General features: G+C 37.2%; 2 pseudogenes; both read right to left on the minus strand.

The window, feature by feature from the left end:
• Nucleotides 1-16355, minus strand: part of LOC120114222 — a 38166-nt pseudogene extending 21811 nt beyond the window's left edge.
• A 1-nt stretch (nucleotide 16356) lies between these two features.
• LOC120114224 lies at nucleotides 16357-20094 on the minus strand (annotated as a pseudogene).
• Nucleotides 20095-21393: the final 1299 nt, after the last annotated feature.

The following is a 21393-nucleotide window of genomic DNA, read 5'->3' on the forward strand; positions in this document are numbered from 1 at the left end:
CAATCCAAAATGATATGGACTTTCCATTTCCTACTTGTAACTTCGAAAAAGATCTAAGACACTCTCCCCCCGAATCATTCTTCAAAAAATTATTAGCAATACTTCTCAAATTCCAAGAAGATTTTGGAGAGATGACCTTACTAATAAACATAGCATTGCAACTAACCTTTTGCTTGCTACATAACACTCTTTTCCATAGGGAATTCTTTTCGTTTGCAAACTTCCACACCCATTTTTCCAACAATGCTCGATTAGAAAGATTCAAGTCAAGAACCCCAAGGCCACTACTGTTCAAAGGTTTACAAACAGTACTCCAACTAACCCAGTGAATCTTCCTTTTTTCCGTACTGTCACCCCATAAAAAACTGGCCATTAAAGAATTTAATTTCTTCCCAACTTTGCAAGGCATTTTAAAGAATGATAGGAAAAAATTGGTAGGGAAGATAACACAGACTTCAACAAAACTGTCCTGTCAGCCAACGAAAGACAAGAGGTTTTCCACCCAGCTAGTTTGGAGTTAAAATTTTTAAAGATTGGATCCCATAAGGCTTTAGAATTCATCTTAGCACCGATTGGAAGTCCCAAGTAATCTGTGGGAAAACGATCAACAGAACAACCCACTTCCAATGCCCAATCTGATAAGATATCCTCATCAATATTAACACCAAAAAGTTTACCCTTATTCAAGTTTAGATGCAACCCCGCCATAATACTAAAAATCCTCAACACACTTTTCACATTTTTAATCTGAGTAAGTGAAGCTTGGAAAAAAATGATGAGATCATCGGCAAACTGAAGATGAGATAACCGAAAGGAATCTTCAGAATTCCCAATAACAAAACCTTGAAAAAGACCTTTCTCAACTGCTTTATCGAGCATTAAATGCAACAACTCACCAACTATATTAAAGAGAAGCGGAGAGACTACAACCTTGTCTAAGTCCCTTAGTCATTGGAAACTCTTCCAAGGGAGACCCATTCACAAGAACCGAAATTGAAGCAGAAGAGAGACACTGTGAGATCCACGAACACCATCTAGTACCAAAACCCATCTCCTTCATTGCTCTGTTTAATATTGGCCATTCAACAAAGTCGTACGCTCTACGAAAGTCAACTTTAAAAATAACCCCTTGTAGTCTTTGTTTTCTCCAATAATCGATCCCTCCATTTGCAATAAAGGCACAGTCCAACAACTGTCTCCACGGTATAAAAGCAAACTGGAAAGGGCTGATAATGTCACCAACACAGCCGCTTAGTCTCTTGGATATGACTTTTGATAGTATCTTATACAAACTTCCTACAAGGCTAATTGGACGATAGTCTTCAACCTTTTCCGGATTTAAAATCTTCGAAATTAGAGTAATAAAGGCGTGATTTACTCCATGCTCCCACTTTCTTCTGAAGTAAAAATCATTAAAAAATTTCAATACATGCTCCTTTAAATTTGGCCAGCTTTTCTTGAAGAAACCCATTGTGAAACCATCCGTACCAGGAGATTTAGAACTGTCCGAGGTTGCTATAGCTTGCCAAACTTCCTGTTCAGAAAACTGCTCCTCTAGTTTTGTAGACTGGTACCCAGACAGTTTAGAAAAATCCAGCAATAAATCCTCCACTTCCATTGTAGAAATGGAATTAAACGTTGTCTTGAAAAAATTCGAAATGTGGGTTTTAATCAAGGACGGATCTGAAACAACAGTCTCATTAATCTTCAGACTTGTAATTGCATTTCTCTTGCTTCTGTTCATAGCACAGAGGTGAAAACATATGGTGTTTCTGTCCCCTCCTTTAATCCATCTCGTTCTTGCTCTTTGAAACCAAATATTTTCTTCAATCCTGTACAGCCTCCAGAGATTCGATCTAAACTGCTTCACCTAATCCCACTCCTGAGAAAAAAGATCACTACCTTGTGCCTTTAATTCCAACTCATTAATTTGCCCTTCCAAGGTTACAATAGACTCTGAAATCCCATTAAATTTCCTGCTTGACCAGTTTCTGATTGATTTTTTAGTTCCCTGTAAAATACTGAATATACCCCTCCTGTTATTCCTCTCCATCAAATCCACCATTGAAGCTTTAACCAAATCCTCGAAGCCTTCTTCCTCTAATAAATAATTATAAAATCGGAAGGGCTTAGGCCCCCTAATCTTCAGACGAATCATCCAAAGACACCGGATTATGATCTGATATGAACCTAGGCAACAGTCTTTGAACTACATTCGGAAAGCAGGACAAAAAATTTCCAGATATTAAGAACCTATCTAGTCTGACCCAGGTTGATTCTTCCCTGTTGTTGCACCAAGTAAAGGTTCCTCCGACCAACGGAAGATCAATTAAATTAGTTTGCTACAGGAAATTCCTAAAAATATCAACAAAATGTCAGTTTTGAGACCTTCCCATCTTCTCTGTCGGATCAAGATACGTATTGAAATCCCCCCCAATACAAAGTAAACTCGCTTGAGCTGAAACAAACTCCAACAATTCCCTGTAAAATTCTTCCTTTTCAGATTCAATGGAGGGACCATACACATTCATAATGACACACTCTTCATCAAAATTCTTAAACTTCCCAAATATTGCAATAATCCGGCCACTTAGATAGCTATTGGACATTTTAAAATCATTCTCATTCCACATTACCAGCAGACCCCCTACAGACCCAACAGTTGGGGGAAAAATGCATCCCTCAAGAAAACTCCCCATATCCTTCTCCTAAGAGCGTTAGAATAGTTTTCGAGCTTTATTTCCTGAATAAGTAGAATACTCGGCTTGTTCTTCTTGACCAAATTAGCTACAGCTCTTGATTTTTCCTTCTTCCCCAAACCCCTTATGTTCCACGAAATAATGTTAATGTTCCTCATAAAGATAACAAATAACCCAAAAGCCTCTGATCAAATGATCACAAAAACATATTCCCCTTATTTCAACACTTCCTACTAACCCCCAACCCCTCTTCAAGATCCATAATTTTATCTAAAAATGTCTTCTTGCCTTCTTTGAAAGAAATCCCCAGCATCCTACTAACATCCCACGTAGCCACTGCTTCTTCCAAAAACATCGAAAAATATAGAGAAGTAACTGTAGGTATGCTAGCCACATCCAAAGCTTCCCTAGTTAAAATCCTTCTCTTTCTCCTACCCTCTCTCCCTTTCACAGCTCGAGACTGACAACCTGATCGTGGCACTTCTAAACTCCCTGAATGCTGATTCATGTCCCCTACTGCATTTCGAAGAGAACCACCTTCCTCATCATCGCTAATTATACCTTCCTCCACTATAATTGGGAATGATTGAGTGCTCAAAATAGGATTAGAAACATTTAAATTTTGGTCCTACAACTCAGTTGGTCGCATCAGCTCTTCTTCTGTACTGGGATTATACCATAATTTTCTTTCTTTTGATCTTCTATAAACTCTATTACAAGTTCCCCTCTTCCATCTTCCCACCGGAACACTCCTAATAAACAAACTTCTCGACAGATGATCCAACGGACTCCAGCTCCTTAGACCATTAGAAAGCTTCCCTTAATTAATTCCAGTGGCTGAGTTCCAACAGATTGAACTGATACATCTTCCTTTTCCTCCTCAATTCCTTCAGCAATCCTAACTTCGTTGTCCCAGACCACTACATCCGTTCGCACTTCATGGTTAGGCTTATTCTGTTTCCTGTTTAAAATAGGAATAATTATGCCTTTGGATCCTTCACCTATCCATTTTAGATTAAACGCAGGTCCTGAAGGACACAAATTCTTCATACTTGATTCAGAAATCAAATTGTCATCTTCTTGGGCTTGAGAATCAAGGCCCAATTCTTCCCTCAAGCCAAGTCCCACGTGATCCCCTAAAGGATATTTTCCTTTTCCAAGCAAATCTGACATCCCAAAAATTGAGATATCCTTGTTTGACTTTTTAGGTATAACCTGCTCCCCATCCCCCTTTTCCAACCTACTCCTCTATTCCTGATCAAGGCAGTTGTCTACCTTCGGCATAGAGTCGTCAAGCAACTTGTGATTTCCAACTTGATCCAAAGTCAGACGGCGACCACCCTCTTTCTCGAAAAACTCATTTTCACTGTACCCATAATTTGAATTTTCTGCGTCAATCACCCCGGAAAACTCCTCCGGCTTTGAAACTACCGATCCCAATATGGCTTTGACTTTGTATGATCTGTCATAATACCCTATTGTGATCGATTCAGGGACATCAAACGGACTGGCGACCCTGATCAAAACTCTTACCGACGATAAGTCTGACCTCTTCTTTGAAGAATCCATGATGCCAATGTACTTTCCCCATTTCTGAACAAGTTTCTCCAAGAACTCCCCATTCCAGCATAATAACGGTAATCCTATTAATTCTACAAGACAAAACGCCAATGGAACTCCCTCCTCATTTAGCAATGGCTCTAACCAGTCAAACCAATAAAACAACTCCTCCTGTTTTCTTTCCCATATATCAGAGTACTCTTCAATCGATTTAAATGTTACAACACTGGCATTCCATGCGTAGCCCCATCTCGATATTTTTACCTGAATTCCTTTATTCACCAAGGCTTTCTGAACAAATTCCTGCTCGAAGGAATGTCTGATTACCCCTGTCAAGGACCTTTTCACCCAGTTCGAATCCTCCGAAGGGATATGCAACTCCCAGACATTCCTTAATCCATTTGCAGCCTTCACTGACCTTTGTCCATCTTCCTTATTAACATGTTCGCTAACCTCTCGATTGGTCGTTTCCACCACCTCCTTGTATGATCTACTATCCCTCAAGTTTCTCAAAGATCCAGCATGATTCTCACCATTTGTTTTCTCCACCCTAATTGGGAATGACCCATCCCTCATAGTCCTACCTTCAGTAACTTCTCTATTCATGTTGTTCTGATATTTTTCTAACCCTACTGAAACTCTTTTCCCATTAATCCAAGTTCCGTTAACAAACTGGATAGCCCTCCTCCTCCCTTCCTCGCTTGCAAACTGAACAAACGCGAAAGTATAATTCGTGTATTTCGGTTTCTGAGTATAATTTGGAATGAAAATCCTCACAACTTGACCGTAATGCTGAAATATTTCCCTTAATTCTCCTCTTGTTACGCTCTTAATAAGATTATCGACGAAAATCATCCATTTCTCCCCCACAGAAGACTGACCTTTCACTATTTCTCTCTCTAAGTTTTTGAGCGACTCAAATCATAACTCCACCGAGTTGCAAAGAGTCACTTGCCTCCAAAACGAAAGATTCCTTAAAATATTCCGTTCTGACCCGTTCTTCACTCGAAACTCGGATAAAGCCACCCCACTTTCCTATATAAATCAATCCATCTCCTTCCCCATCTACTGCACAATTTCAAAATTCTCTTAAAGAGCGATTACCACTAAAAAAATCACGAGTTATTCCTTTCTCTCTAAATCAGAGCAAGAACATCTCTTGGACAAAATCAATATCTTTAAGGTCCAAGGCAGAGACAAATGCGGCCGTAAAGTTCTTCTCATCATCGGCAAATACTTTCTTAGTAAAGAAACAAGCATATTGTGCGTTTTGTTTTGTGCTTTTTTCTGGGAAATTGATTCTCTTTATGTTAAGCTAATTGGGTTTTTTTTGTTCCTTTTTAAATATTGATAGCCCTGAGTCGTGGGTCACGTTGCAGTCAAAATTATCTGGGGACGTCCCCGGATAAGTTTTGACAGTCCCCCAATTCGATCAGTCGTACCCTACCACTGTGGCACGTCCCGGTACGTACCCCAGCCGTCCCCGTACCAGAAACGTATCGGGTACTTAAAACGGCCCTCCTTTGTCGTCCCTGTGTTTCTTCGGATCCAATCAGTAATCTACCTTCAATTGTTCATGAATTGAAGGAACAAATCTATACAGGCCATTGAGGGCTGATTTGCTTGATCCAACTTGTTTAGAATGAAAAAGGCTATCCATATTCTTCATAAGATAAACCAACTCTTTAGAAGATGTCAACAAACTTATAACCTGAAAAATGAGAGAAAGAATGAAAAATATCTTAGAAGAAAAATAGAAAATAAATAGACTAGAAGAGAACATTTTATCTTAAATCATATGGTAACCTAGGTACATATACCAACAACCACTAGCAAGTGCACAGTGTTATCCACCTTATTTCAGCATTCATCTCAATCCTTCTCTTGTTATCTACACCTTAAGAACAATGTTGATAGCCAAGAAATAGATACTCAACCATGATGGGAAATGATAGGAAAGTAAAACTATTACAGTAAGACATGAACGGACAACCTAAATCCCATATGAAATAACGACAGCACCTAATCTAGTATGGAACCCTCTATACATGAAAAGACCAGTGTCTACAAGGTATATGCACATGCATGTCAATTGTTGCACCCTAGACCCTTTTGAGGGGCAAATTTGATCAGTGCCTTGCGTGCATAGAGAAGCTCTTATTATACAGCCATCAAAAGAAATATCTTCCTCTAGAAGTCACTTGCACATACTTCTTCAAACACTTGTACAGTTTTGGGACTTGGTTAGGACAAAATCCAATATCTACGTCTAATCTCCTAGGTCCAAACAACCGAAGCACACCAACAAGTCAGCAACCCAAATTCAGTTGGCTACTAGAGATCGCCAAACACGTGCATTCCACATAAGGAAAAGAAAAAATTTGCTTTTTAGAAACTCGAGACTTTTTGATAACCTCAGAACCATAGAATGGGCTTGTTAGGATTACAAGACTGCAACCAGACCTTTTGGCTTCCATCAACTTTATGTTCTTTTGGGGGTATATCGTTATATTAGATTAAAACGAAGAAATTGACAGAAAATTCACTTCATGAAAGTAAAAATGGCTACAGTTAAAAGCAAACCTTCAATACCATCTGGGCAATTATTTGTGGATCTGTATGAAAGAACTTGTGTGCAAACCCAATGAAATGCATAACCAGTGAACTGTAGTATGGAAAATTAGACGACACAAAGGCTTCCCACGCCGGAGAATATCCAGAAATTTGAGACTCTTGTTCACAGTTACTCACATCTTTAATTGATCCATTGACAACCGCATCAAGCTCCGCAAAATCATCCAAGCTGATTGTCCAAGGCTCCACATAGCTAACCCATACCGAGAACACTTGGAATGTATTCTTTATTGATGTTCCCATAGGAGAGAACAAGAATGTTCTCAATATAAAACTATACAATGGCCTTTGTATGCAGGAGTTCCAAGGACCAACGGGACACACAGAAGGTGACAAGGAAACAAAGTTCCTTGATGTCCCACGATCAAAACCAGCAGAAACTCTCCAGCTTGAACTTTCATTATACTCAATACTGTCAAACCCATCCATACTCATCAATGAGCTCAAATTCAAGTACTTCACAAACAACTTCACCACTTCACCCAATCCGCTTGTTGGTGGGATCTCCCCCAACACCGACTTAAATGGAAACCACACACCAAACGATTTGCATACAGTAACAGGCAATGGCGAAAAATCATTATCAACCAACCAATACTGCACGAAAATGTTGACGAAAAACTCAGCACGAAATATAACAGAACCATCACACTTCAAAGAGTGATTCAAAATTGAACTACGATAGGGTTGGTGAGCACCCAAATCAAATATAGGCACAAATACACGAAGATAAGCGTATAAAAGCTGTATATAGAGATCACCCTCTAATTTTTTATCCATTTCACACTTAATTGACCCTGAAAACCCCGGAATTGAGCGTGTCCAGTTCTCTAACCTAAACTTACTGCTTCTTTTTACTGAATTCGAGTCCAGGTTCTCGCTGTTCCCTTTGCAAACGGGATAATAAGCGAACCAAAACAGATAGTATTCAAAAACATTCAGTTGAATTTGACATAAAGAGCCCTGAACCGAAACTTCTTCGACTTTACCTTTAAGGAAAGGGCACAAATCAGATATAACCCGGCAATATTTTCCGTTCGACAGCATGAACTGGACCCACTCAGGGAGCCGTTCAACTGGGAAAACGTATTTGACGAGGGACAGTCTATCAACGGCTAAAATTGAGTTCATCAAAGTTCCATTGGGTGAAAGGAGGGAGAATATTTGAGAGGATAAATCTGCGTGGTTACATTGGGAGGCAATTTCGATCCAGCCATTGGACTGTGGAAGCTGGGGTTTCTGAGACGGCGAAGGTGGGGGTAGTGACGTGGCATCGTCAAAGCCGAAGAGCCTGCTAATTAGGGTGGGGAAGGTGATGGAGAAGAAATGGCGGGACTGATCGGGTGTATGCGACTGCAGGAAAGAATCGATGGAGGAGCAAGTGGCTGAGACTTGGTAGGGGCGGTGGAGGAGAGGATTGCGGAGGCGAGGTCCTAAGATCAGGAAAGAGAATCGACGGCGTATGAGTGAGGGGGTATTATTAGATTTTACGGTCAAAAAAGGGGAGGAGATTAGGGTTTTTGCTTTAATCGGAATAAAAAAAGAGAAAAGAAACGCGGAGCAAAAGAAAACAGAGCAAGGATTTTGGATTTTAAATAAAAGAGAGGAGGAAATGTGGCGCGTTTTCAAGCGACGGATTTTAATGCAGAAGTTACGATAAGGTTGAATTTCAGCATAACTTTCTTCGGTGGTACCGTATACCTAATTCAATGCATTATGCATGGACTTTTTGTTGTTTTTAAGTGTTAAAAGGTAAGGGTGTTCGAAATCGGTACTCTATTTTTTATATTTAAAATATTGGGTATTCAAAAAAATTTAGTATTAAAATATTAATCTGTGTCCCGACTCTTTACATTCGAGTATACATAAATCAGGTACTCGTAAAATCCAAATACTTGTATTTTTGAATTATGGATACATAGTTCATAGTTTTTTTTTAAATTATATTATTTTAAAAAAAATCACATAGGAAAATTCTAAAATTCAAAGTTCTATAATATATATAATTTACACGTTTAAAAATTCAAATTACATTATTGAAATAATTATTAAAAATTTAAAAATAAAAAGTATAATTAAATTTCAAATATTTCGAAGTTAAAATAAATATTTTAAAAAATAATTTAGAATGTTAATTTGAAATAATTTAAGAATTTAGAATATTATGGTGTAAAATTTAAGAAATTAAGAGTTTAGAATGTTAGAGTTTTGAAGTATCTAGGGTGCGAACATTATGGCAAAAATCACCGAGAAAGGTGCTTTAAACTTTCTAGGAAGTGTTATAGATTTGGATCCTTGGTGTCTATGGTAAGGGATTGCCCTAGTTTGGATGGTGATATTTTAGTTCGATCGAAGGAAGCGATCTCAGTAGCTCAGTATGGTAGAGAGCCTACCAAGAGAGGTGTTAGTTCTATGCTCGGACATGAGGGTAAAGGAACGGATCGACCTATTTCTGACTTGAGGGTGTGCAGTCCCGCTTGTCAGGTTACAGAGAGTCAGTGTCAGGACGTTAGTGATGCAGATGAGATGTCAGGTATGCTTTCAGCTATGCTTTCAGCTATCTCAGTTTTCCATAATGCTCTAGTAGATATAAGTGCATTCTTTGGTACTATCAAGCGAACTAGGTAGAAAAAATATTTGTGTAGATGATCCGAGTGCGAGCATACAAGTGCATAGTCGGTGGGTTTTACTGGAATAAACAAGGTTACATTAGCTATTCTTTAAGGGGTCGACCTAAGGGAAGTTGTTACCGCAAGTGTTACTTTGACCTTAAGATTGCAGATCCAGAGATAATATATTAAGGGGTTGTTCCTTATTGATTTGAAGATCAACTCTAAGAAAATGTTGAGCCGCAAAATCTTTTACCCTTGTGTATTTTTTTAAGGGATCATCCTTATGGGTTATCAAGCTAAGTTTGAGGCTATAAGGACTTTTCCAGTCGTCAGTTGAGAGGGTTCGTATGATCAATTCGTAGGGATTTTATAATCCCAAGTAGCATTGGAGATAATGATATCTATGAGAGTGTTAAGAATACCTAAGTCACTATAGCTTGTAAGACGATTATCTTAGTTGTCAGACTCATCAGGATGTATCTCAGTTAATGTCGAGGCACTTCAATTGCTAACTGGGAGCAGATGCCCCAAGTACTCGCGAGGAGTAAGTTAGTAGGGTACATGTTCTGATGCCACAGTTCCATATTTCACCCTAAGTTCTAAGGATACTACAGGTGAGGTAGTGAGTTACGAGTCTCGAGATGTAGAGATCCCTTCAATTTCGTCAATATGCATTCCTGCTTGAATAGCAAGTGATTTAGCTTGGTGAGTCAAGCCTCAACCGTAATATCTTATTGTTGGTATATGAGCGCAAGCTATATGCAACACATAACAGTATGTAGCGTTATGTGGTAACATGGATTTTAGTACTTCAGACTAAAGAAGTTATCAAATAGCTTAGTGACATTAAGTGATTGGATGACTAAGACGTAGAGTCTTAAAATCTTTAGTCAGAGTGTAGTTCTGAGAGATTTTGTTTTTTGAGACGTGCTCTCCAGGAGAGCCAAATGTTGCTAGTTTCGATAGGTAAGTGGCCAATTTCTAGTTATGAGTACCTTAGATGCACGATTTAATATGTAGAGTGTATGTACACTGCAAGGTAATTGAGAAACAGTCAAGTAGCGTGAATGAGTATTAAATCGGAGTTGCGTAGCAGAAGCGTAGATATCGACATTAGTAAGTTGAGAATCGCCATCATATCATTAGTATTCGATGTCGAGATCGTGTTTAGCAATTACCCGTAAGATCTCTATGTGTTGCATGACGAGTGATCGAAGTTCAACATGTATCAAAGATTTATAGAATTGTGCAATTTGTTAACTTGATCGTGTAGAGTTAACCAGCAAGGGGTACAACGAAAGTAATTGAATCGTAGAGTAATGTTTTCCTTGTGAGACATCTTAAGCATACAATATCATACAACAAGGATACAATTCTTTAGTTTCGTTTAAGGTTTCACTTAATGTTTGATGCAAGTAGCACCCTATAGGAAATAGGGTCATAAGTCTATTTGTGAGTTTCTGAATAACATATCATGTTGTGAGGAACTCTTTCTCGATGATCAATTTTGATAAGAGTCTAGGTACTTTGGGATTTTTAAGTCAACCCAAGTAAATTTCGAGGACGAAATTTCTTTTAAGAATGGGAGAGTTTTAACACCTCAATTTCTAGTCTAGTAATTTTAGGTTTACCCGAGAGGCATGTAGACCTTGTGAATTTCATAATTTAAGTCGTTGGGTCGAGTTGGGCTTAATTGGGTTAAACCCCAATTAGCCATAAAAAGATGGGTTTTCAAATAGTGGAAAGATTAGAAAAAACCAAAAGCGTAATTTTCCCATTTCTGTAAATATGAGGGCTTTTATTTCATTTCATCTTCTCATTTCTTTTCATTCTTATTTTCCTCTTCTTCCTCTCTAAGCACCATAGCTCAAGGTAAGTTCTTGAGCCTCTTTCATGTTTCAAATTCGTCCATAATCCCTCATTAAACTTTGTTTTTATGATTAAAGCTTGGGTTTCTTATTTTACAAGAGAAAGTGAGGGTTTTATCATCCAAGCCCTAGAGAAAAGTGTTTTGTGCTTAAAGGAGCTTTATTTTGGGATTCCAACATCAAGGTAGTGTATTTATAATCATTTATGGTGTTAAGATTTTTTATAAGCATGAAGATTTGATAGGATTTGAGTAGTTGACTGTTTTAGGGTTTAAACTTTGATTTCATGATTAAAGGACATTTTAAGTGTTAAGAATGTGTTTTTATGATACTTTAAGACCCTAAATAACTTTCTAAAGCTTTAGCACATGATTCTAAACAAAATGAAGTCATTTATGATGAACTTTGGGTAATTCCGAGCTAAATAAGATATTTTTGGGTTCGAGTATCGATATTGGATGAACAATATCGATACTGGATGAATCAAGATGAATTTTGGGGAAATGGCATGGAGTATCGATACTTCTAGGGAGAGTATCGATATTGCCCCTATAGTATCGATACTCAGGGTGTACAATATTGATACTAGGCCTATTTTTCAGCAACAAAATATATTTTTGGTACCGATTCTCATATGGGTATCAATACTTAACCATAAGGCATCGATACTGCAAGTGGAGATCGATACTACTTACTTTGAATTGTTAGAATTGACTTGTTTAAGGCTCGTAAATGCGAATGATGATCCGTAATGGTAGAACTTAGCATGTGGGGGACATAAATGACCAAACATACCTAGGAAGACTTGTAGAGGTGGGTTACAACCGATGTAACCATACTAAGTGTAATACGTCAAAGTATCCTTAGTCGAGCATGTATTCGAATGGTTAAGTACGAGGATCGTTGCAGAGGATATACCAACAAACAATACGATGAGTAAGTCAGATTCATTAACAAAGAAAAGTGTGGTCTTTGAGAATGTTAGTGAACCAAAGACGTGTAAGTCGTACCTTCAATTCAAGGGGTATCGAATGGAAGTACGATAAGAGCGATCAGAGCGATCAGAGAGTCGCTACCTAGTAATGAACCCGAGATAGGGATCGGGCTAACTAGTGCTACAAACATTGAACAACAAACACAATAATCATCGTGGAATCACGAAATACATAGAGACTTTTTGAGAGGTAAAAATGACTAAAACGCCCTTAAGTAACGAACGATTAGAATAGAACAACTTGTTAACTAATAATAATAACAAACTAATAAACCCTTGCATAACGTTCCAAATAAGAGAACGAGTGGGATAGTGTCGAGTTAGGGGATGACCTCGCCTGAATTTGATAAGTTCGGTAGCGAGTAGCCGAGGTACTTTGATTTCCCTTGTGTGGCATTGGTTAACGTGTGTGTGTCGAGACGTTAGTTCTATAGGGGAGCTTGGTAATAAAAAGGGGTGTTCAAATGGTTAATTCGGCCACCGACCGAACCGAACCGAATTACCATAACCGAACTAACCAAAAAAATATTTCTTTAATCGTTAACTGAATCTAAATTTTCTTTAAAAATATTAACTGAACCGAACAAAGTTCGGTTATTTCGGTCGGTTAACCGAATTAACCGATTTATTTTACAATTTTTTATAATTAGATTAATTTAAATATAATATATGTATATTTTTTATTTGAGTTAAAAATTAATTAGGTATTGATAATTTAATAAATCTAGTGTGATTAAAAAATAATCGAGTATTAATTTTTAATGAGTTTGAGTTTAAAATAGGTTTATAATATATATAATATTTAATAATTTTGGTTAATTTAGTTAATTAATTGATTCCGAACCAAATTAATCGTTAACTGAATATTGAAAAAAACATTAACTGTTCCCTGACCAAACTAATTCGATGGCTGACCCAATTAATCGAACTAATTCAGTTAAAATCGAATAGTGAACACTCCTAGTAGTAAAGAAAAGATAATAATAAGATAATAATATTATGTGTGATAACCATAAGAACCTTATAAGGTAAGATTCCATAAAACTAGCCTTTGTATGATGCTCGAGTTACTTTAGCAGGATGACGATCGTCTTGTGTGTATAGAATATCAGGATATATCCAAGTCAGTGCCAAGGAACTTAAAGCACTAGTCGGACGTTGTTCGGATGTTGCGTTTCCTAGACACATCCCATGTACTCAAGAGGAGTAGACTAGCCAGGCAAGGTGTCAATGTTGTGTGACCAGGACCTAGCCTAAGGTATTTTGGAGGCGCTGATGTTGTGTGACTCAACCTCGCCTGAGGTAATAGAGAGATATTGATGTTATGTGACCCAATTCTTACCTAAATTTTCTTTAGTAAGCAAATAAGGGTGTGAGTTCTGTGATGTTATGTGACCTCGAGCTATACCATGATGCTTACTTGTTGTTGGTGATTGTACCTGATGTCTTTTTGATATCAGGTACTATCATTGTGTTTCGCATGGGGATGCATTATGATATCGGGTACTATCATGGCATGGCCCTTAGTAGAGATTAAGGGAAGCATGAGACTTACACTCCAGAGGTACAATTGAAGAATCGTAAGTAGATAACTCTTTATTAGGATCATGCATGTACCTACTGCTTAGTATCATGTCTTTATCATGCTTTAGTTTATGAAACTCTTAATGTTTCTCTAGATTAGCAATTATACTACTAGCTTTGTAAGCTCAGTGTTCAGATGTTTTCTGTTCGTAGGTTGTTAACTTGAGCCGTTCGAGGAGCACGTCACAGTAGGATTTCCAACATTTCCTCGCGGAGTACTTGTTGGTTTTTTGTAGTGGAGATGTGTATTTCGAGGACCCTTGTGTATTGAGATTTGTAAACTTTGAGTTGTATTATTTTAATTAAATTATGTGTCACGAACCTCCGATTTTATAAAAGTAATTTTATGACTGTTGTATATAATTTAGTTTGGTACCACATTGTATGTTTTTAAATGAGAATGAATAGGTTTTGAAAAGCAGGGGTTACCACAGTAGCTCAATGTGACACTTTAGGCTCAATCGGGTTCAGGGTGTTACAACATTATTAGTCACCTTGAACTATTATGTCAATAGCGTAAATTGCCACATCAATACTATGAATTACCACATCAGTATTATCATGTTTAACATCTGATTTCATTGGTCAAAGAGTAATTTGATTTTTTTTCTAATTTTAAAGGTCAAAAAATAGGTCATATTATTTTTTGGAAATGTTTAAGGACCTCAATTATTATTTTAATTTTTTTTATTATTAAAATTAAATTTATACTCTGATGATTTACTCCTATTTTAAATTTTAAAATTTGATATCTATAAATGTTTGCAATGATTGAAGATAGGTCACTATTGAATTGTGGAGATATCAATTTATCAAAAAATTATCATTGTTATACAATTTTTATGTTAATATAGATGATATTATCATTTATTATTGACAACAATATTTTGTTTGTATTTATCATTTATCTAAGTTATTGGATTAGATTCTTAATCATCTATTTATATGATTATTTTTCCTTAAATGATTAATTTGTTCACTTTAATAAATTTATCTAAGGTCAGAGGTTTGAATCCTGATGATTACTAATGAAGTAAACTGAGTTGGGATGGTCACTCTTGCGTTTGTAGTACACGTTTCAGATTAGTCGATCAATAGATCAGAAACCGATGATTATATCAAAAAAATTGAGAAAATTCTGATTTTGGGTGCACTAATACGTTGGATCCCATCATAACTCCACAGTAAGCGTGCTTAGGCGAGAGTAACATTAGGATATGTGACCTTCTAAGAAATCCTCCCCTTTGGCTGACTTCCCATAGAAGACAAATGCCACGTCTCTTGTGTAATCTAGGCATCCTTTTGGTTTGTTGTGTCTAAACACTGATGGTGCGGTTTCCCTTACAATAGGCCGTGGCTCGATTGGGGGCGTTATTCGCAGCTCGGATGGTGTCTGGATCATGGGTTTCTGTAAATACATTGGTATGTGCTCTGTCCTTCAAGCTGGACTCTGGGGAATTCATGATGATCTCCTTGTCGCCTGGAGTCGAGGCCTTTCGAAAATCCTTGTGCAATCGGATAGCTCGCAAGCCATCAAGATGCTAGTTGATGAAGACCCTTCTCGAAGCCACAATCCTCTTGTTCGCGCAATTGCTGACATGTGCTTATAGAGTTGGGAGATTGACTTCCAATGGATTTCAAGATCAGGAAACAAAGTTGCAGACGGACTTGCCAAGCTCGCCTCAGATCAGCACTTCTCTTTGGTATCTTTCGATTCTCCTCCTGCTGCCATCGTGTCCCTCCTCGCTTCGGATGCTGCCCCTTCGCAGCAGTGTTCTACTTCCCAGCTCTAGTCTAATGTGCTAGACTCTTATAATTCCAAAAAAAAAAAAATTACAAGGGTAGAAGCATCAAACTCTTAATCGAAATATTTAAATTATACTAAATTTAATAATAATTATTTGTGAAATTAATTACAATATAAGAGGTTTGCTATACTGAATTTATAATTTAACACTGTTTCAATAAAATAGATTTATAGTAATTAAAATAATTTTTAAGTGGAAAAAATAAACAAGAACCTAACTTTTAAATTAAGATATTTGTAGGCAGTCATAACCTTTTGTGAGCATGTATCCAATATTTTTTTATATGACCATAAAACATCAAATTTTATTTTTAATATTAGTTTAATATGTATACATTTGTGAATTAATTTTCAAAAAGGGTAAATTGTTTTTGAATTCCAAGAACACTTGAATAATGAGCTTATCAGGGGAGCTACTCAAGTGGGTAAAGATATGTCCTTAATTTTAAGACCATAACAACTATTGCCATAATCTAAGTCCTAAGAGATGGTTGATAGTAGTAGCCTAGATAAGTGAACAGTGAACCTCACCTTCGTCTTTCGGATGTCCGATATCTTGTTGCTTTATTCATCCTAATCTACAGTTCGAAACGGCATGTCAGTCTTGCTGTGTGAATATGCTGGGATCCTTCCATGCTTCCTGATAGAGTTTTTTATAGACGTTTCCATCGTAGCAACCAAGGACTGAGCCAAGGTAGTGGTCAGTGTAATTGAATGCATCGACGAGGGCAATGGCGTTTGGACGGACCTGAGAAGAAAATGAGATGAGAACTACCTGATTCGCTGCAGCCTTTCAAACTGAGTGCACCCTGTTAACTAAATCTGACTGTCGAAACAAACCTGAGAATACAACAATCGCAGATGTTCGTTTGCTAGTGCACCTTGCTTTGGGGTAATGCAGCCGGTGGCGACAAAATCGCCGAGATGTTCGTGTAAAAGATGCAAAGCATATACATTGCAGAGGATCTCCAACTGTCTTTTCACTCCCTTTCCTGGTATGTCCTGTTGCAGTTTCTCAATGAACCTGGTATAAAACAAAGGAACTACTTACAAAACTTATCTAAAAACAAAAGCAGCAGCCAATAAGAAGGGGGATCTCATTCAACTTCTGCCCATAACTACTCAAAAAGGCCATGAAATTTAAAATTTTACGCAAATAGAGTTCGTCCCCGTAACAATTGACCCAACAAGACTTGAGAGGCATACTTGGAAACAACAATTAACTACTGACAATGAGCAATTGCAGCCTCAAGCAAATCAACTGAAAGTTCAGCAAAACCTGAAGACAAAAAGAGAAAGTGCAAGCACATCAAACATACGGACATCGACAACTTCAACAGAGAAGCTACTGCACAACCTTGCAAAATTTCTGAAAGTTAACTTAGGGGCTGTTTGTTACTTCAGAATGATTAAGTGCTGAATGATTCAAATACTGAATGTTCAAAGGCTCTTGATGAATTAGCTCTGAATGTGACATGTTGTTTGTTTACTGGCTCTGAATCATTCAGAATGTATTTCTGTGCTAAATCATTCAGCACTGTTTTGCTGAATCAGTCAACACTGAATCATTCAGAGATGCGAAACAAACACGCCGCTGAATGGTTTCATTAAGAGGTAAACAAACAACCCCTTAGTTGAGTAACATGTCAATAAAAAAAATACAGATAAAAGAGAACATTTGCTTCTCAATCTGGGTATAAAGGACGTACCGTCTTCTGGATTTGAAAATTTGCCAAGGCTTTTCGCACAGGCAATAAACATCCTCACAGCCCTCACTTCGAATGTCTCCAATATCAAACTTGGCTTTAACAAATCCTGAGCTGTGAACCAACACAAGTAATGAACCATTTTTATTTACCCAAGCTGGTGATAATTGTCAATGAGTACAAACTAATAAACGCCAGCACTTGGCAATAGTTTGTATATAGAATTGAGAAAAAGCTCGAAAGTGTTAAAAAAGCAACAAGGACCAGCAAACCTACTCATAGGCACTCAGCAAATACTAATTAATGTTTGTGAAAACTAATGTTTTCAATCTCCAAGACATGAAAAGGTAAGTTGCAAAACAATCTTGAGGGGATAAAGAAGAAAAAATAAAATATAACGGATAACCCATTTCAACTTCACAACGGCATTGCATGAGGTGTTCCGCTCGTACCATGTTAATTGTTGTCCCAACAAGCTTGTTCCCGGACCCCACCCTACAGAAGTAACAATTCAACACTAAAGAATTTTAGATCCGATCCCTTTTTTATCCCTACCATCTAAAGGAAAAAATGAAGCTGATGGTATATTTCTCATTTGACATACCTGTAAAAGCAACATAGCATTGTCTCCTTCGTAAGTACAGGTAGGTATATAAAGTGCAAATAACTCAGGAAGTCCACTGTTAGAGAGATATCCATGACCACCACATAATTTTCGGCATTCTTCAATTGCATCCTGCAACCATATTTATTTTACTCAAGCTAAAAGCATCCAATGAAAAAACTTGTGTTATTGAGCCATCGACTGATGACTATTGAATGCAAATTTCTTTGAATGTATAGAGAGACTGTTTATGTTATGGTGAGACAATATTTCGAAGAAATGTTGATGGTTGGTAAAAGTAACGTACTGCAGTTACAGAAGTAGTCATAGATTTTAACCCCGCAGTACATGCGTGAGCCTCGGGTAATGTAGAGAAATCATTGGCTTGCAATCTTTGGGTCACATCAGTGTACAGCCACTTCAGCCACTCACCAACGAATCTGGATGCATATGCCGAAGCAATTAAAGGAAAATATATGCTTTGTTGCGTTTAAAAAAATGAAAACAATTAGTTTGGCATTCAACACGTGAAAAACTAATTCTTAAAATTCAGCAGCAGCAAATCAGAGATTCTTCATAACATTTATTTGGAAGTTTCTATGGAAAAGGAAAAGCTATTAGAAGTGAGAATAAAAGGTAGCGGTATACAACAGCAACCCATACTTATAACATGTATATGTGTACAAGAGCCAAAATAAGAAACCCGAGTCTCTGGAGCGCCATTATGAGAACCAAATTGTCTACGAACAGCACTATACCTTGTTGCTATACAAACGGCCCTAGCAAGCACAAGAAGCATCAGATAAAATTGTTTGTCGAACATAGACCATAGTACCATAAACCAGCTGGCGAGAAACATCAGATTGCACAAATTTCCCTTCTCTTGTAACTTGTGAAACACTGAGACATTTGAAGAGAAAGAAAAACAGAACAGTCAACTTTTTTTGTCCATGAAAATCACGCTATAAAAGTGGCACTTCAACCCAGATTATAACTTTTTGATTTCTTCTGGGTGGCTCTCTATTGAGGAAAGAATTTTCAAAGTTATAGATTTCTGAATCTCTGATATGTAAAACTCCTATAGGGTTAAGAGAAGTAGTAGAAAATTTCACATCTTTCTAACTTCATTTGAGACAACCGCTTCTTATAGGAATCATTCAGAAGATGCTTCACTCAATGCAATTCTAAACATATATGTTCTCATGCATTCTCTCTACAGGGTGGGCAACCAGAGAAACATCAAATGACAGATGATATATTAGTTTCAGTTAGGGAAAAAAGAAGTCAAGAGAGGCAAAGACATATAGAGGAGTGGTTAGAGAACAAACCACATTAGCATTTGGCTCCTTGGGATGCTCACATGATCAAAGCTCAGAAGACCATTGTCCATGCTGTTATACGCCCCACTTCCAAATTTCATTCCAATATCACCTACTGTTATGCCTAGAAGAGACGAGTGATCATCCAAACTTCGCAGCTGGACAATAAAACCTGAAAAATGAAACTCTTGAATTAATATCTGAAATACCATCCAAATAAGCGGCTTTATGAATTTAGAACTTACCATGCACTCCATGGTTAAAGCCGATTAGAAAACATTAAGTCAAGAAAATACAGGGAGAGCGATATAAGGTTAAAACCTTCTAAAGATAATGTAAAGTGCCAACAAGAAAACGTGTTACACACGAGAAAAATAGGAGAGGACTAGGGGTGTCTTAACCAAAAGTCATTGACAGAATAATTGAAGAACCTCTCACGATAAACTTACTTGAATGATGTAACTAATCAATGTCAAAGAAAAAATCAGTTAAAGGCTCACTTTGCTTGAAGACAATGTTGGACTATGGATGTCAAATTCATCAGTCTGAGGATCAAATGTTACAGTAGTCTCAAGCCCTTGTACACTAGAGCCATGACCAAGTTCAGTTTGTGCATAGCATCCAATTATTTGCATCTTATATGCCATTGACAGCCACTTCTCATGTTGCTCATTAGTTCCTTGTCCTTTAATAGTAGGTATAAACATGTATAAACATTCTCTATAAAGAAAATAGATGGTTTATTTTGAGTCTATTTCATCAAACCAAGGTAAGAAAAAAATCAATACTTCTTGAGCTTTCATTTGAGACCTTAAGATCAAGGTTTGGTCATGGTTGTAAAAATCGGGTTTTAGAAAAGTTTAAGAAACTAGATGATTTCAACCCATTTATCATATATTTCTATCATTAGAAAGTGTTTTAAAACCCTTCTTATACTTCGCAATAGTTAGTAACATTTGTATTTGGTTTTGTTTAGTGAAGAGGTTGGAGAAGACTCCAAAGCTAAAAAAAATGAAAAGCTTACTTTAGGCCGAATCTGTGGCGTTTCCACTAATATAACATCAAAGATAACTCACTCTTGACTCAACTATGTCATATGTAAGTCATTTAATTGAAATGTAGTCCATGATAAATTTCATGTTTTAGAATTAGAAACATGTCTAAACCCCAATTTATATTCATTTGTATCTTCATAAAATATTAATAATGTATGAGGACCTCGCCAAGGTCTTTAGGATAATAAAATATGAGTTTTTGCATCTATTTTATGTTATCTGCAGGTTGGGTTTTAATAGTTAGGAATAGTATTGAAACTTGTTATTCTTCTCGGGTAAATTCGTGAATTTCTAGATAAGAGTATCGATACTTTCTTTCACTCCTCTTTTGGCCGTAAAGGCCTAGCTTTGGAAGAATACCGGTGCTCGGCGTTTCGTCCTCACCGACCACCACTAATGGTGGCCAACAAACTCTCAACTCGTCCTACGATTGAACCAAACAAATCCACCCTCAAAAAAGAAAACTTAAACTGAAACCTTTAAAAATACTCAACCTCATGCATGGCCGAACGCCCACCGTGCCTCTCGACGACTCCCCAACCGGCGACAAACAACGACCCAGCTATAAACCTAAAAACATTTTCGTTTTAAATGCTAAAAATAAAAGGAAAAAAGAAATCATATATGAAAGAAAAAGAACACCTGAAAGAGGGAGAGGAAAGCCATATTTTATTGCCTTTTGTTTTTTTTTTGGTTTATAAGAAAATGGGGTCTGAAATATGTTTTTTTTTTGTTTTTAAAGTCCCACTATTACAAATGGATAAATTGAAGCTTAGTCCCTAGATTTTGTTACTTCTTTTATTTTAGGACAAAATTATGGTATTACACTTACCATATGATATTTTACTTTGTTCCAACAAAATTTTAGGCTTGCACTTATAATTCTCCAAGTGAAGGTCCTTTCTGTGAGGATGCGCCGAGTTGGTGCCGTGCACCATTTGAACCAGAAGC

The sequence above is a fragment of the Hibiscus syriacus genome, unplaced genomic scaffold (genome assembly GCF_006381635.1).
Source record: "Hibiscus syriacus cultivar Baekdansim isolate YM2019G1 unplaced genomic scaffold, ASM638163v2 tig00110221_pilon, whole genome shotgun sequence".
NCBI lineage: Eukaryota > Viridiplantae > Streptophyta > Magnoliopsida > Malvales > Malvaceae > Hibiscus > Hibiscus syriacus.